This window comes from Hyperolius riggenbachi, chromosome 5 (assembly GCF_040937935.1).
Source record: "Hyperolius riggenbachi isolate aHypRig1 chromosome 5, aHypRig1.pri, whole genome shotgun sequence".
NCBI classification, from domain to species: Eukaryota; Metazoa; Chordata; class Amphibia; order Anura; family Hyperoliidae; genus Hyperolius; species Hyperolius riggenbachi.
In genome coordinates this window covers 115,601,314-115,619,109 of record NC_090650.1, presented here as the reverse complement: position 1 = coordinate 115,619,109, position 17,796 = coordinate 115,601,314, and the positions used below count along the sequence as shown (strand labels likewise).

The window sequence follows — 17,796 nt, the reverse complement described above, 5'->3', positions numbered from 1 at the left end:
GTGCTTACTTATCCCCCTCAGGTACACAGCTTTGGCCTGTTGACCCCTGGACTCCTCAAGACCTCTGAAGGTGTCTTGCGGTATCTAGCATCATGACATTGGCAGCAAATCCATTAAAGTGCACCTGAGACAAAGCACAGGTCAAAAAGAATAGGGAAGCCTCTGGATCTTGTAGAGCAGGATTTATCAACCAGGGTTCCCTGGAACCCCAGAGTTCCTTGAGTACTCTGAAGGGGTTTCATGGCATTATCGTGGGAGTGTGTGTGTGTGTGTGTGTGGGGAGTATGATAGAAAACACTTTAATGGGGGACACTCTAAAAAGAAGCACTAAACTGAGGGTCAGGATAATAATGAGCGCATTAGCTGTAGAAAAAGGAGACAGTATAATGAGGGGCACTGTAATAGGGGGTAGTGAAATGAACAGCCACACTTACTTTTAACCACTTCGCATCCATTTTCACACTTATGGACCAGAGCATGTTTGACAGTTTAGCTATGTCCCTATTTAATCAGAAATAACTTTATCCCTACTTATGACACAGAAATGAAATATATATTGTTTTTTTTCAAGACTAACTAGGCTTCCATTGTATGCCATTTTCCCCCTCAAACTATTTTGTTTTCTATGAATTTTAATGGGAAAACAAGGAAAAAAAAAAAAAAAAAAAAAAAACATTATTTCTCAGTTTTACCAATTCCGGTTTATAAATAAAAAGTGCTACTGTAGATAAAAAAAAAAACAAAAAACACAAATTTTGTTTGGCTATTCTTACTGCTTATCACAAAACTTAGATTATGTTCCTGTCACAATTTATGGTGAAGATATTTGATTCTGAAATAATGCTACAGAGTGTATTTTTCACTATGAAATGAGAAAATAAAAGTATTTTTAATGGTAAATATCAATCTCATTAGCTCAGGAAACATATATTCCTGTTCACCAATTAGTGCTGCATCAGATAGTGCCAGAACTGTGCACAGGAGCAAGCCCAATCCTGCACAGCACTGCTTCTGCTACAAGACGTATATCTACTGACTCGTGGCTTAGATGAAGTCACAGAGGACGTAGATATACTGCAGTGGTGGATAAAGTGGTTAAAGACCACGCCTTCTGCAGAATAAATGCAGGGGTTCCTGGATATCTAAAAGCTATTTGCAGGGGTTCCTTTAGATCCAAACAATATCTGAAGGGTTCCTCCGGGGTAAAAAGGTTGAGTAACACTGCTGTAGCGGCTTCTCACAGTGTCCTCCGGTCCCCCTTTGCCACAAGGACATGTCAGAAAAAAGATTGGGGTCACGCTCCTCTTCAAGAATGAGTGCCACTGTACTGCGCTGGCACGAGTATGGCCACGTATCTCCCACACTAACCTCTACTGTTCCTACCAGTCTGCAGTACAGCAATCCAAGGAGGCACAACAACCAAGGAATTCTTAGCAACTAAAACAAGTACACCACAAGATATACTGGTCAATCAACCCCTTACAGTGTGCTCTGGTGATGACTGAGAAGGGATGTGGGGTGCTCCTTAGACTCCTTGCCCCATGTGAGCTACATCACATACTTCTGCTTGGATCATAACAAGACAGGGCGAGCATGAACTCCACCCATAACAGAAATATCTCATAGGAATTGACCTTTGAAAAAATAAACACACTGACATTACCAAGCATCCTCTCTTATAATCCATGTAAAGGCTCAGTGGTCCTCAAAAGTGCCATCATACCCTTGAGCAGAAAACACATAAGCAGCTAAATTACAAAATGTTTTCAGCCTGAACCAATAAAAAGGCCTGGAGTCGCACTTCCAATAGTAATGCAAATTTTTTTATAAACAACAGTTCTTGAACCTATAATTCATTGAAGCCATCATCATCTCCTGCGTGTAATGTCAACACAGAGATGCTTACAGATTTACAAACTGCGCTGCATTTGGGAACATTGTGCATATCATCTAGGAGAACCCCCCAAGGCTTCTATGAAAATAGTGTCTATTTCAGAGACAATAAAACCATTGAAGTGCATCATATCACCACCTTGTTTTTGCCGCAGCAATTTAGGTTATGATAAGAGTTATAGAGAATGCATATTTTACCAGCATCTCTTTTTCCCCACTGTGCTCACTAGCTCCTTCCCCGTCCAACTGAGTTTTAATGGCCCTGACTTGCCTGCGATTCAGCCGCTGCATTGCACAGTGTCGGCAGCTGTTCGCAAATGGCAATTAGAAACACCTTGTTCCAGCAAAATTTAATATTTAAATGTTAATATTTTCTGTTAAGGCTCACAGTAGAAAGTGCTTCACACAGAGCGATGCCTCTTGACTCTCTGCAGACTTCTGATGATCCGAAGTCATCTTGTTGGTTCTTTGCAGGAATAGGAGTGTTCACACAGAAACTAGGGCTATAAAATAAACTATATTGGGCTTTGTTTACAAACTGCTTGCTTCAAATTATATTTCAGTATTTGGGTCAAAACTTTATTTGGGTCAAACATTTTTGCAGCTGTTTTACTTTGTTTTTATGTGCGCACAAAACAGCTAGCTGCACGTTAAAATGGAAATATCATTTTTAATCATGTTAAATTGCAAAAAGACTTGGCAGCAACAAACTGTGATGAAACCACTTTTAAATGGAGTTTCCTGTTATTTTAATAGTAACAGAAAAAAAAATCTTTACAGGAAATATAAACTGAATCTCAGCCCACTATGGCCCTTATGCAATTTACTTTTTATCCTAAGTGCTATTTTCACACTTAATTAAAAAATTGCATTTTAAGCCAATAGCAAGCAGGATAATTTTGACAGTACTTTATCACCGACTTTATGGTACTTTTTCAATTGCAGAGTGATGAAAAGTTATTTTAAACAGATGAATTAAAATTATCACCCAGGAGAAAACTAAGAAGAAAAAGGGAATTAAATAATTGGCCTAGGTTTCCCACTTTCCTCCCTATTTCAAAGTAAAGTAAAATATGAAACAGCAAATATGAATGGCTATGTTTATTGAAAATGTAATTCAGTATTTAAAAAATTGCAAGTAATGTAAACTGACCCTCAGGATACTATGTACCGCTTAAGTCAGGGCAAATATAGTAAAATGAGTGGCACTTAGCGGGGGCTTCCTCAAGCCCCAAGCTCCCAGGACCTCCCTCGCCGCAGCTCTGCCCGCAGCCGTTCGCCGGAGCTCCGACCCGGTCCCCGGCGATGACGTCAGAGCGACCTGGAGTTCTGCTCCTGCGCAGTCCGCTCCGGCCCACGTGGCGGTGATTGACAGCGGCAATCCTGCAGGCGCAGTACAAAGCGAGCCTCCTGGTCGCTCTGACGTCATCGCCGGGGACCGGGTCGGAGCTCCGGCAAAAGGCTGTGGGCAGAGCTGCGGCGAGGGAGGTCCTGGGAGCTTGAGGCTGGAGGAAGCTCCCGGTAAGTACCACTCATTTTACTATATTTGCCCTGACAACTCCTTTAACAATAACAATATTATTAGCCTACTTAGCGGTAATCCCGAGTCAGGCTCAGGACGGAAATCCACAGCTCAGAACAGTAATCCCGTGTCTGAGTAGTCATATACAGGAACTGCTGCAGATCTATCTGTGGTATGTTGTTTTTTTCTTGTTTTTAGAGTCTAAAAGCTTGTGAAAAAATTGCACAGCTTTTAGACCCTAAGGGCTTGATTCACTGAAGCGTACTAACACTTAGCACCACAGTGATAAGTCGCTTTGCATGTGATATCATGTGCTAAGTATCATTATAACGTGCTAAGTATCATCATCACGTGAAGTCACTGCAAATCACGCGAACGGAATGTAGATCATGAATTATTACTGTATACATGTGCTTAGATTAACATGTGAGTTAATGTAATACGGCGCTCGCAAAGTTTAACGCATGTCGCTTTATGGACTGTATACAGTAATAATTCATGATCTACATTCCGCTCGAGTGATCTGCAGTGACTTCACGTGATAATGATACTTAGCACGTGATAATGATACGTTGCACATGCAAAGCCTTTACACGTGATAACTGAGTTATCACGATTTTGTGAATCAAGCCCTAAATCTCTAAATAATCATAATGTCAGGGAGGGTAAAGTTAAAAAAGTATTATAAGGTAAGTCATTCTTGAAAAATCATTTTAAATTAAGACACACACATAAAAAAAAAGGTAACTTATTGTCAGCCCCCTATGTGCCTTGCAACAATAATGTGCCAATTTCAATGATTATATTTATTAATGATGCGTTAAGGTCCAAACAGGTCCTAGGGCTTAAAGTGGACCTGAACTATTGCACAGGACGGAAAGAAAACATAGAGAAATGTACCCTGTATGTATTTAGAGAGTTTTGCCTGTCTAATCCCCCCTCCTCTGTGACTTTACTTCCCCCTCTGTAGCAAGCAGTGTGGTAACAACCATACGCAACATGAGACCCCCAAGTATCATCACTGCTAGCCACACAAAACTTTTTTTGTGTGTACTATTGACCTGAGGAAGTGGGGATGTCTGTGCAATGTGCAACCCTATTTTGGTGCAATAAACCTTATAAAATGTATTTGACTCGTACAGGCTACTTTATCCACAGGAGATGTATACCAACCACTGCATCTCCTTTTTAAATTGTTTTATTATATTTTGGGGGCCTCCTCCCACCAGTTATAGGCAACATGGCATTTTAAATGGGTTAAATGGGTACCAAAGAGTTCCTGTAGAAATTCTCAATCTTTCTGGAACCGTCATGGCTAAAACCAGAGCAATATTCAATGCAAAGATCATGCAATACCAGAAATACGCAAACAGGCACTTCTATTTTCAGATCAAAGAAAGCAAATGACTATATGTTCAGGAAAAATCTCCCAGGCATGACAAGCTCAGTCCACAAACTGATTGAACTATAAAAAAATCTACATGGAGACAATGAGAAGGATTATTTGCTATCTTTCAGCTGAGTACTGAAGCACAAGAGCGAACAGCAAATATGACCCCATTATACCAAGCTGTAACGGTAGATTTGCATCAGTTTCTCAAGTGAAATGATCTATGATATATTATTCTTCACAACACATCCAAATGAAACAGAGAGTAAGCACATCAAACCAAACCGCTCAAAATGAAAAATACAATAACGTGTGTAAAGTCATCTCTGTTATAAAATGTGAATAACATTATCTTTAGCAAATTAACCTAATACAGAAGCACCCAAACTTTTTTGAGCCTCAAGAAAATATAATTAAAGCGGACCACAGGGTACAAATAAAACCAACGCTATCAGACTAGCAGTAAAAAATCACCACTTGTGCTGTATAATCCAGGTTTTCTTGGTCAGACATGTCCCCTTTCTAAAAAACTGCCAGGGATAGATAGAGAGAGTGGGGGATAAAAAGATAGACAGACAGACAGACAGACAGGGCCAGTTCTAGACTTTTGGCTGCCTGAGGCAAAATTGTGAGTGCTTGAAGGTAGGACTTCAAGCACAATTTCTGCTGTGGCATTATTTAATACTAGACTAATTTCTCTATGACAATTTAGTTATCCTTTCAAATGCAAATCGCAAATAGCATTGCCATGATGAACTTTCAGCTTCGGTAATTTCAAAATGTGATCCGTCTACATCAGGCTTTCTCAACCAGGGTTCACTGGTACCCCAGGGTTCCTTGAGTACTCTGCAGGGGTTCCTTGGCATTTTACCCCATCGTGGGGGTAGTATAATAGAGCACATTATAATAGGTGGTACTGAAACAAGAAGCACTAAATTGGTGGCTCAGGAGACAGTATAATGAGTGACAGTGTAATAGGGGGTAGTGAAATAAACAGCCACACATACTTTTAAAGACCCTGCCTCCTGCAAAATAAATGCAGGGGTTCCTCAAGATCAAAAAATTGTTTGCAGGGTTTCCTCGAGAGCCAAAAGTTATTTGCAGGGTTCCTTCAGTGTAGAAAGGTTGAGAAAGGCTGGTCTACATCCTCATGATGGGTCAGAAATGATTCAGGGCAGACGATCAACACATCAGCCATGTAAGAAGAAGATATCACCAGTGTGTGCAATCTTCACTAAGCACTAAGTTAAATGATAAGGCAAACCTGCATAAAATATGAACTTAAAGTGTACCTGTGAGACATAAAAAGGGCAAAAGATAGATACCTAAAGAGACAAAAATTATGATATAATGAATTGCATGTGTAGTACGGATAATGAGTAGAAAATTAGTAGCAAAGAAAATCTTCTCCTATTTTTATTTTCAGTTATATAGTTGTTGTTGTTTTTTTTACAACATTGCATCATTCTCTAATATTTGCAGTTTACACACTACTCATAAATGATTTTACAGAGCAGGCTAGTGAACTTTTGAAAAAACAATACAGTTAGAGACACTTGAGATAATATGCTTCAGAAGACAGAGCTCTCTGCGACTTTGAAACAACTGGAAATTCTTAACTCTTCCTGTACTGGAAACAATAGTAGAGACTTATGGCTCTGCTCTTAATGTTTTATTTCTTAGCTGTACTACACAACCAATTCATTATACCATAATTCTTTTTCACTTCAGTGCCTCTTTAACTCAAAGCCTTCTAGAGATAATCCAGAGGCTTCCACCATCCTCCTCGACCTTGCCTTTCCAGCCCTAGGTCCCACTGAACATATTCAACAAAGTCTTGTTGAATACGCTCTCATGATCTCACTCATATCCATGTATGAGTGTGGCCACACTGTGCGAGCACAAGTATGGGCCACACCTGCAGAGCAGAAGAGCTTCGTGCTACTGCCAGTGGCGGCTTCAGCTTATTTTTATTTATTTTTTTTTGGGGGGGGAGGGAGAGGCACAAAGAGGGCATGATGGCTGGCTGGTGGGGCCCATTTGGTTGATCAAAATCGATGTTTGTATACAAGCTCAAGTTTATTGGCTAATTTAAAAGAAAAACAGAAAACTTTCAGCTTGTAAACCTTCTTCAGGCTCTATTCCTGTTGACTGCTGTGTGTTCGAACATACAATCAGAAGGAGGTAGAGACTTTTTTGCAAATATAAGTGTCGTCCAGATACATTCATTACAAGGGATCTTGCAAGAATTGTGAGATATTTATGGCACATAGAAAAGACCCTTGGTTTACTTGTTGCTCAGGCTGACATGGAGATTTTTTTTACATGCCTTATCTTGTTTACAGTATGCTGCTGGAAACAGTTAACTGTATGTTACTGAGCAGGAGAGGGGGCACTCGGGGGAGCACAGTAATTCCCAGGGGGCCAGTGACCCAGCGTGCCCCAGTGTAGCGCCGCCCATGGCTACTGTGCAGGCTGTACTTGCACCTGTGCAGCGAGGCCATGCTCATACATGGAAGGGAGCTTGGCCACAAAGAAGAAGAGGGTTTCCGCAAGCAGCAGTGGGGTGTAGGAGGATCAGAGAAGACTATAAGGGCCTTCCTACTATCATTTTCTTACTTGTGGACTGTAGACTATTTACTTTTTAATTCATGTTTAGTTCTTTGATGGAAAAAAATGAAGTTTGTGGCTCTGTCCCTTGCATTTGCATTTCTCAGGCTCAGTTCACACTTGCTGTGAAAAAATTGTTGTTGGATTCAACAAACGCAGAAATGGATGTGTGAACAGATCCTATGTTAAGTATCGGATCCGCTTACACCTGTAAATTTTCAATAGATTCATTAGATCCATTCTAGTAATCAGAACGCAAAACCCAACCTGACAACTAGTCTGGACACAGCACACCAATTTCTTTGTTTCAATCCAACAGGGAGCCCAAGCAGCTAATTACGCTTTTGCCAGGCTCCCATCAGTATTTTGGCACCTGTCAACAGTGGCGGATATAGGGGACCCAAGCAGCATGCACAACCAAGGTGATGGACGCTGCGCATACACACAGGATAAGTTGTGAATGAACTGTTGTGCATCCAGCATAGTGTGGACTATGCCTATGTGTATGTGAGATTGACTGTTGGTTTCTCTGAAACATTTGCCCCGCTTCAAAATGTCAGAGAAGTCAGAGAACTTGGACTGAAGCTCATTTTAATAACTATTGTTACAGATGAGGTTAACTTGTCAGTGCTGCAAGTTCTTTATACTGATAATGCCTACAATACAATGCTGTGTCTAAAATGATTTATATATAATATTTTGTGAGTCCCCTAACAAAAGAGTCAGAACACCTGATCTGGACATTTGTCTCTGTAAGTAGCTCAAAAAGTATCAGTATATGACTCAGCACTACAACCAGGATGCTAGCAATTTCCAAGGAAGTCAGCAAGTTTCTGTAGGATTTTAGCCTCTTAACTTATTGTAACGAAATTACCTGTCAGTGGCTCCAGCGAGGTCGCAGCCTGCTCTGGAAACAGAGTTTTTCAGTCTTCTTCCTGCAGCGGCATCCCCAGCTCCCCTGCGGTCGTGGCTGAGCGCTCCTCCAGTTCCCCCAGGCGAACGTGCGCGTCTCTGAGAGGCTCTTATACTCTCAGACGGGCCCTGTGTAATTAGAGTCAGCTGAGATGCTTGTCAACTGACACCTTGCTGGGAGATTGCCTTTGGTCAGCTGGTTTCTGTTGCTGTTCTGATTGGTTGTTTTCTCCTGGGGGTTGGTCTATGTTCCTTTCTGTCTGTACTTAAACTCCCTTGCTGCAGTCTCTCGTTGCCCGTGATAGCAATCAGTACGCTGGTTTTGCTGGGCACTTTATTACTCTGTGATAAACTTATTGTATTTTAAATGCGACTTCATTACTCAATTATTGTATTTCAATGCGACTGCCAGACTGACTAAGATACGACTTTAGCATACTGACCATTCTCTCGCCTAGTCCATTGTACCGCAGCCATCTGATCTTCCGTGTATGACCTTAGCCTGTTACCGACTCTGATTCTGCCTAGTCCATTGTACCGCAGCCATCTGATCTTACGTGTATGACCTTAGCCTGTTACCGACTCTGATTCTGCCTAGTCCATTGTACCGCAGCCATCTGATCTTACGTGTATGACCTTAGCCTGTTACCGACTCTGATTCTGCCTAGTCCATTGTACCGCAGCCATCTGATCTTACGTGTATGACATTAGCCTGCTACTGACTCTGATTCTGCCTAGTCCATTATACCGCAGCCATCTGATCTTACGTGTATGACCTTAGCATGTTACCGACTCTGATTCTGCCTAGTCCATTGTACCACAGCCATCTGATCTAACGTGTATGACCTTAGCCTGTTACCGACCCCGATTTTGCCTAATCCATTGTACAGCAGCCATCTGATCTTACGTGTATGACCCTAGCCTGTTACCAACTACATCTGTCTCATCCATTGTGTATTGTATCATATAGCATCTAGCGTGATACTTATAATTATATTGCGTCAAGCATCGTCTCATTGGCCAGCGTGTGAAAGTGTGCATGCTGTGGGTTCAAAAATCAATCCAAGTTCCATGCCTGTAATATTGCAGACCTAGATTCAGGGACATTCACAAGATGGGACATTGGCAGCTACACAGATTGGTAACTTTGGTTGAGAATTGGGCAAATGCAAAAAATGAAATGTATCTTATTAATTCCCAGCACATAGTGGATAGAACTCTTGCCTTGCCGCGCTGGGTCTCCGGTTCAAATCCCAACCAGGGTACCATGTGCAGAGTTTGTATGGGTTTCCTCTGAACACTCTGGTTTCCTCACAAAACCCAAAAACATACAGATAAGTTCAATGCCTTTCCCATCAATTGGCACTAGACAACGATACATACACGATACATACATACATGCACACATGACCAAGATAGAGATTAGATTGTGAGCCCCTCTGGGTGACAGTTACGTGACAAGACAATATACTCTCTGCAGCGCTGCGGAAGATGTTGGCACTTTATAAATACTAAATAATAATAAATAACGCAAAATATCTGCAACTCCTATTGGTTTGCATTGACATGCAAATCGCATATCCGTTGCAAAAAAACATTCATGCTGACCAAATTCTTTTCTACAAAAAAAATTGAATTAAAAAATGTGCACATTATCACAAGTCAAATGCAATGGTATGGAGTTGCATTAGATGTGTGGAAAATGCAAATTCCCAAAAACGCACATTCTGTTATGAGTGAAAAGGGCCTTATCAGAGCAACAAAGCAGCAGTAGCCTGTGCAAGGAGTAAGTATAAATGCCAATTTTTGGTTTGACTGGAGTGCACTTTTAACTGGCAATTATTAGACACACTGACATAAACAGCAACGTCAGGTATTAATGACACCACATCAAAACGAAAGCGACTTTACCAAGATTCTAATAATACGTGGAACATTTCAGTTTAGAGATCAGTTAAAGAATAAAAACTTCTTGTCGGTACCTACAGGTTTGGCGTAGCTTTCTCCTGCACTGTCTTTGAACTTACTTATCATGAGCGAACAGAGACTGGACTACGTGCAGATAATACTATTTATTTGTCACAATCTGTAAAGGCTTTTAAAGTTCTGTGACCGAAATCCCCTGTGACCAAACCAGACTGTTGTTTGAAGGTGACAGCATGCTTTGCCTTGACACAATATATACAACATCAAACTGTAAAGTGACTGGATTGTAACAATTCCCCCTGTGCAGCTGACAAAATAGCAAACATATTAATTCTGAATGCTGGCTCTTGAACTTTAGAGTAGATCTATAAAAACATATAAAATATTACTTGCCCCAGTTACTTCTCCACTTAAATCATTAACTATGTATTTCTTGTTTATATAATTACTCAAATTAAATTAAGCTTTTTACGTCAGAGCTGTTTTTTTTTTTATCATAGTGCTTAAAGGACTTGGTCTCAGAACTTTGGAAAGGTTAGGTCAGATTAGGTGAATTTCGATAGGGTAAGATTACAGTCAGCATAGAGTTATGAGTTTGGGTTGGGTAATACTCTCAGACTAGGATGTTGACTTCTTCTCTCTACTTATCTGTTTTATCTCATGAACTATCTCTTGTCTCTGTGTTAACTCTGTTTATCTCCTTTAGGGGTTGATTAACACAACTTATCCCATGAACTATTATTTATTATTAATAATAATTCATGAGATACATTTTGTGACTCAATCTTAATGAGAGATAAATTGAAAATTAACGCAGCTAAGGAGAGACAATTCACAAGATAGGACAGTTAAGGAGAAATAATTAGTTACATTTTGTGAATCAACCCAATCTCTCTCTTTATGTTGTGGTTTCATCTCTCCTTACCTATTTATCTCATGAACCAACTTCCCATAAAGTGTATGCTTCTTGTCTCAGGTTCTATACTTACCTGCGACTTCCTTAAAGCCCCTTGAGGCCACTCGTCCCTCGCTATCTCCCTGGATGGCTGCTGTCACCCACAATAGTGCCTGAAAGCCTGGTCGAGTCGCGCTTCATCGCGCATGTGCGGCCCGGCGCGCTCCCGCCGTGACAGGAGCCACCTGGGAAGATGGGAAGGGACGAGCTCCCTCAAAGGGGCTTAAGAAAGCCCCAGGTAAGTATGGAACCTGAGACGCTTCTCGTCTCAGGTTCTCTTTAACGGTCTTAACACATGCTTTATCTCTTCTTGGGCCAAATTCACTAATTATCGGCAGAATTAACATGGGGCAAAACTCTGCCAGGGCCTCCCCTAAATACCTTGCCAGACAGGCCGCCTTCTGCATCTCCCCACCCAGTGTAGCAGACAGGGCCGCCATCAGAATTTTCTGGGCCCCGTACTTATCAAACCTACAGGGCCCTCCCTCACACCAAAAAACAATACTTCTCCACTTAAATCATGAACTATGTATTTCTTGTTTATATAATTACTCAAATTAAATTAAGCTTTTTACGTCAGAGCTGGGTTTTTTTTATCATAGTGCTTAAAGGACTTGGTCTCAGAACTTTGGAAAGGTTAGGTCAGATTAGGTGAATTTCGATAGGGTAAGATTACAGTCAGCATAGAGTTATGAGTTTGGGTTGGGTAATACTCTCAGACTAGGATGTTGACTTCTTCTCTCTACTTATCTGTTTTATCTCATGAACTATCTCTTGTCTCTGTGTTAACTCTGTTTATCTCCTTTAGGGGTTGATTAACACAACTTATCCCATGAACTATTATTTATTATTAATAATAATTCATGAGATACATTTTGTGACTCAATCTTAATGAGAGATAAATTGAAAATTAACGCAGCTAAGGAGAGACAATTCACAAGATAGGACAGTTAAGGAGAAATAATTAGTTACATTTTGTGAATCAACCCAATCTCTCTCTTTATGTTGTGGTTTCATCTCTCCTTACCTATTTATCTCATGAACCAACTTCCCATAAAGTGTACGCTTCTTGTCTCAGGTTCTATACTTACCTGCGACTTCCTTAAAGCCCCTTGAGGCCACTCGTCCCTCGCTATCTCCCTGGATGGCTGCTGTCACCCACAATAGTGCCTGAAAGCCTGGTCGAGTCGCGCTTCATCGCGCATGTGCGGCCCGGCGCGCTCCCGCCGTGACAGGAGCCACCTGGGAAGATGGGAAGGGACGAGCTCCCTCAAAGGGGCTTAAGAAAGCCCCAGGTAAGTATGGAACCTGAGACGCTTCTCGTCTCAGGTTCTCTTTAACGGTCTTAACACATGCTTTATCTCTTCTTGGGCCAAATTCACTAATTATCGGCAGAATTAACATGGGGCAAAACTCTGCCAGGGCCTCCCCTAAAAACCTTGCCAGACAGGCCGCCTTCTGCATCTCCCCACCCAGTGTAGCAGACAGGGCCGCCATCAGAATTTTCTGGGCCCCGTACTTATCAAACCTACAGGGCCCTCCCTCACACCAAAAAACAATACTTCTCCACTTAAATCATTAACTATGTATTTCTTGTTTATATAATTACTCAAATTAAATTAAGCTTTTTACGTCAGAGCTGGGTTTTTTTTTATCATAGTGCTTAAAGGACTTGGTCTCAGAACTTTGGAAAGGTTAGGTCAGATTAGGTGAATTTCGATAGGGTAAGATTACAGTCAGCATAGAGTTATGAGTTTGGGTTGGGTAATACTCTCAGACTAGGATGTTGACTTCTTCTCTCTACTTATCTGTTTTATCTCATGAACTATCTCTTGTCTCTGAGTTAACTCTGTTTATCTCCTTTAGGGGTTGATTAACACAACTTATCCCATGAACTATTATTTATTATTAATAATAATTCATGAGATACATTTTGTGACTCAATCTTAATGAGAGATAAATTGAAAATTAACGCAGCTAAGGAGAGACAATTCACAAGATAGGACAGTTAAGGAGAAATAATTAGTTACATTTTGTGAATCAACCCAATCTCTCTCTTTATGTTGTGGTTTCATCTCTCCTTACCTATTTATCTCATGAACCAACTTCCCATAAAGTGTACGCTTCTTGTCTCAGGTTCTATACTTACCTGCGACTTCCTTAAAGCCCCTTGAGGCCACTCGTCCCTCGCTATCTCCCTGGATGGCAGCGGTCACCCACAATAGTGCCTGAAAGCCTGGTCGAGTCGCGCTTCATCGCGCATGTGCGGCCCGGCGCGCTCCCGCCGTGACAGGAGCCACCTGGGAAGATGGGAAGGGACGAGCTCCCTCAAAGGGGCTTAAGAAAGCCCCAGGTAAGTATGGAACCTGAGACGCTTCTCGTCTCAGGTTCTCTTTAACGGTCTTAACACATGCTTTATCTCTTCTTGGGCCAAATTCACTAATTATCGGCAGAATTAACATGGGGCAAAACTCTGCCAGGGCCTCCCCTAAAAACCTTGCCAGACAGGCCGCCTTCTGCATCTCCCCACCCAGTGTAGCAGACAGGGCCGCCATCAGAATTTTCTGGGCCCCGTACTTATCAAACCTACAGGGCCCTCCCTCACACCAAAAAACAATACTTCTCCACTTAAATCATGAACTATGTATTTCTTGTTTATATAATTACTCAAATTAAATTAAGCTTTTTACGTCAGAGCTGGGTTTTTTTTATCATAGTGCTTAAAGGACTTGGTCTCAGAACTTTGGAAAGGTTAGGTCAGATTAGGTGAATTTCGATAGGGTAAGATTACAGTCAGCATAGAGTTATGAGTTTGGGTTGGGTAATACTCTCAGACTAGGATGTTGACTTCTTCTCTCTACTTATCTGTTTTATCTCATGAACTATCTCTTGTCTCTGTGTTAACTCTGTTTATCTCCTTTAGGGGTTGATTAACACAACTTATCCCATGAACTATTATTTATTATTAATAATAATTCATGAGATACATTTTGTGACTCAATCTTAATGAGAGATAAATTGAAAATTAACGCAGCTAAGGAGAGACAATTCACAAGATAGGACAGTTAAGGAGAAATAATTAGTTACATTTTGTGAATCAACCCAATCTCTCTCTTTATGTTGTGGTTTCATCTCTCCTTACCTATTTATCTCATGAACCAACTTCCCATAAAGTGTACGCTTCTTGTCTCAGGTTCTATACTTACCTGCGACTTCCTTAAAGCCCCTTGAGGCCACTCGTCCCTCGCTATCTCCCTGGATGGCTGCTGTCACCCACAATAGTGCCTGAAAGCCTGGTCGAGTCGCGCTTCATCGCGCATGTGCGGCCCGGCGCGCTCCCGCCGTGACAGGAGCCACCTGGGAAGATGGGAAGGGACGAGCTCCCTCAAAGGGGCTTAAGAAAGCCCCAGGTAAGTATGGAACCTGAGACGCTTCTCGTCTCAGGTTCTCTTTAACGGTCTTAACACATGCTTTATCTCTTCTTGGGCCAAATTCACTAATTATCGGCAGAATTAACATGGGGCAAAACTCTGCCAGGGCCTCCCCTAAAAACCTTGCCAGACAGGCCGCCTTCTGCATCTCCCCACCCAGTGTAGCAGACAGGGCCGCCATCAGAATTTTCTGGGCCCCGAATTAATCAAACCTACAGGGCCCTCCCTCACGCCAAATAACAATCTGAAAGTAGAATGTGTGGGGGCAGAGCCACGTTATGTGGGGTAGAGTCAAAGCAACTTGCCTGGGGCCCATAACACCCTCCCCCATGCATTGATGCGCATCCACCAATCACGCAGCAGGGAAGAGGGAGATGCCCACACAACTCCTGTTATGCCATGGTAGAATTGCCAGCAGAGGCTCAAGGGCACTACCACTGTTTGGGCCCCAGACCCTTCCTGGGGCCCCATACTACTGTTCCTCTTGTACCCCCCTGATGGCTGCCCTGGTAGCAGAGTAGCCACAGTGAAGCTTCATTTTTTAATCTGTTTCCAGACATGTTCTCCTTATTCTCTGTATCATAGCCATATGCCATCCAGACCTAAGAGTCACATACAGGCAGCCTGCATGGCGCACGGCAATAATGCAGAGAGTGAGAAGGACCTGTCTTGCTGCTGCAAATAGTTAAAGTATGAAGCTCTGTTGCTGCTACTACATTGCTGTGACTGCCTGGGCATAGAAATATTACCAAGGGCTAGTGCATCAACTCCATGGCCCTTAATCAATTCACCTTTTCTGCTAAGTTACATAAAGGCTATTGGGCTATGTGTAGATCCAGGATGGTGTGTTTTTTTCTGTTTTAACTTGATGGACGGATGACTTTTTTGAATCAAACTAAGTAACATCTATTAGTATCCTATAACCAAGGGTGTCTCCACCAGTGATTTTTGGCGTTTTATTTTTCTCAGGTTTACTGGAAATAGTTAAATAACTTGCACATCATGGCCCATATGCAATTCCCCTTTTCTCCTAAGTTTTCTCCTAGGAGATAATTTTTAATCTTCTATTTAAAATACCATTCAACACCCTGCAATTGAAAAAGTACCAAAAAGTAGGTGAAAACAACTGTCAGAATTATTATGAATATTTTTTTGTTTGCTGGTGGCTTAAAAGGCATTTTATTGATAAGGTGAGAAAATATCACCTAGGAGAAAACAATTAGGAGAAAAGGTGAATTGAATAAAGGCCAGAAAATTCTGGGTTAAAACATAACCAACAGGGCCGGGCCGAGGCAGAGGCGAGAGAGGCTCCAGCCTCAGGGCGCAGAGTAGGAGGGGGCGCACAACTCACTCAGCTATCATTCCCATTGTGTTTGAAGCAGAGAGAGATGTCTGTTCGCTTCGTGACACCTGTTACAGGAAGTGAGGGATCTGCCCACAAACTGTGACACAAACAGCAATATAAACTTCACAGAAGCTCAAGTCCCAGTTTCCCATGCTACCCAAAGCTAAAATAATAATAATGTTTTGAATAGAGATTCACATCTGGGACAGCATGCAGCCTGGAGCAAGACAGCAATGTAGTAGCTTGTACAGTTTGTCATAAATTGTGTGCGTATGCTTTGAATGTACATTACATCATTTGGATTTAGCATCTATAGAAAAATTAATGAAATAGACACTTGCATTTCTATTCCTGCCATTCTTACAAACCCCTAAGCCAGCAATCAGCAGGTTATGCACTCCACATATGTTTTTCATCGAGTCAAGAAGAAAAAACGTTCTGAGCTATATCACTAACACATACACTCACACGGCTAAAAAATATATATTAAAAAGAAAAAAAAACTGAAACCAGAAATAATGACTTAATGCAAAAGTAATTCAGTTTTAAAACCTCTTATACATTTAGTAAAATCAGCTATCATTTATAACAGTAACAGGCCCATTTCAGATACATACAGATAATATATTTCCAGCCAGTATTTGTGAAGAAAGACTTTACAAGAGGACAAGAACAATAGGCAGGGCCACTGCATTTCTTAATCAAAATTCTACTTGCAATTGCGATTTTGCTGAGGCCAGGCCTATAGGCACAAATGTCCTGGCACGCTAGACTTCATCCTACATGAACTACAAATCCCTGTCGAAACGCACTGCAAGTGTGCTGGCTGTCCCAGCTGTCACTTATCCCTTGCCATCACAGGTAGCTACAGGTGTCCTTAAGCATTAGGTAGCCAGAGGTACCCTTAGTATTAACCTCCCTGGCGGTTTGTTAAAATCCGCCAGGGGGCAGCAAATACCTTTTTTTTAATTGTTTTTTTTTCATGCAGCGAGACAATGGGCTCGATTCACAAAGCGGTGCTAACCCAGTTAGAGACTTTAGGCGTGATAACCATTGCACCACGCTGGTGAAAAGCCAGTTTAGGTGTGATAAGTTTAGGTGTGATAAGTTTAGGCATGCTTAGTTTAGATAAGTGTAGATATCGTGCAAAGTCCTGCACGCAAAGCAGCGCCATTAAACGCTATGCAAAGTGCACCAGACTTTGCTAGCGCAAAACTTTTGATCAGCTGTGCACTGCGGTGCTAACGCAGTTGGTGCTTAAACTTATCATGCCTAAACTTATCACACCTAAACTTATCACACCTAAACTTATCATGCCTAAACTTATCACACCTAAACTTATCATGCCTAAACTGAGTTTAGGCATGATAAAGGGCTTTTCACCAGCGTGCTAACTGTTAGCACCGCTTTGTGAATCAGGCCCAATGTCTCGCTACATGATAGCCGCTACTGAGCGGCATCCCACCAGCCCCTCCGATCGCCTTCGGCGAACGGAGATCAAGAGATCCCGTTCAAAGAACGGGATCTCTTGGAGGGCTTCCCCCATCGCCATGGCGACGGGGCGGGATGACGTCATCGACGTTGTGACGTCAAAGGGGAATCTGATCCACCCCACAGCGCTGCCTGGCACTGATTAGCCAGGCAGCGCACGGGGTCTGGGGGGAGGCGGCTGTGGCGACGGGTATAGCGGCGGATCGGCGGGTAGCGGCGGCGATCGGAGGTTACACGCAGCTAGCAAAGTGCTAGCTGCGTGTAACAAAAAAAAAATTATGCAAATCGGCCCAGCGGGGCCTGAGCGGTGCCTCCCGGCGG

At 42.1% G+C, this 17,796-nt stretch overlaps 1 protein-coding gene across 7 annotated transcripts in view; it reads right to left on the bottom strand.

Moving 5' to 3' along the window:
• RARB (retinoic acid receptor beta) overlaps positions 1-17,796 on the bottom strand; it is a 932,180-nt gene that overhangs the window by 702,622 nt on the left and 211,762 nt on the right. The window contains exon 1 of one of the 7 annotated variants that reach the window (XM_068236167.1): positions 8,290-8,427. The exons of the other annotated variants lie outside the window; for them this stretch is intronic. The gene's annotated coding sequence lies outside the window, so the exon portion shown is untranslated. Of the gene's footprint in view, positions 1-8,289; positions 8,428-17,796 lie in introns of those variants that run through there. 7 annotated transcript variants of the gene reach the window in all.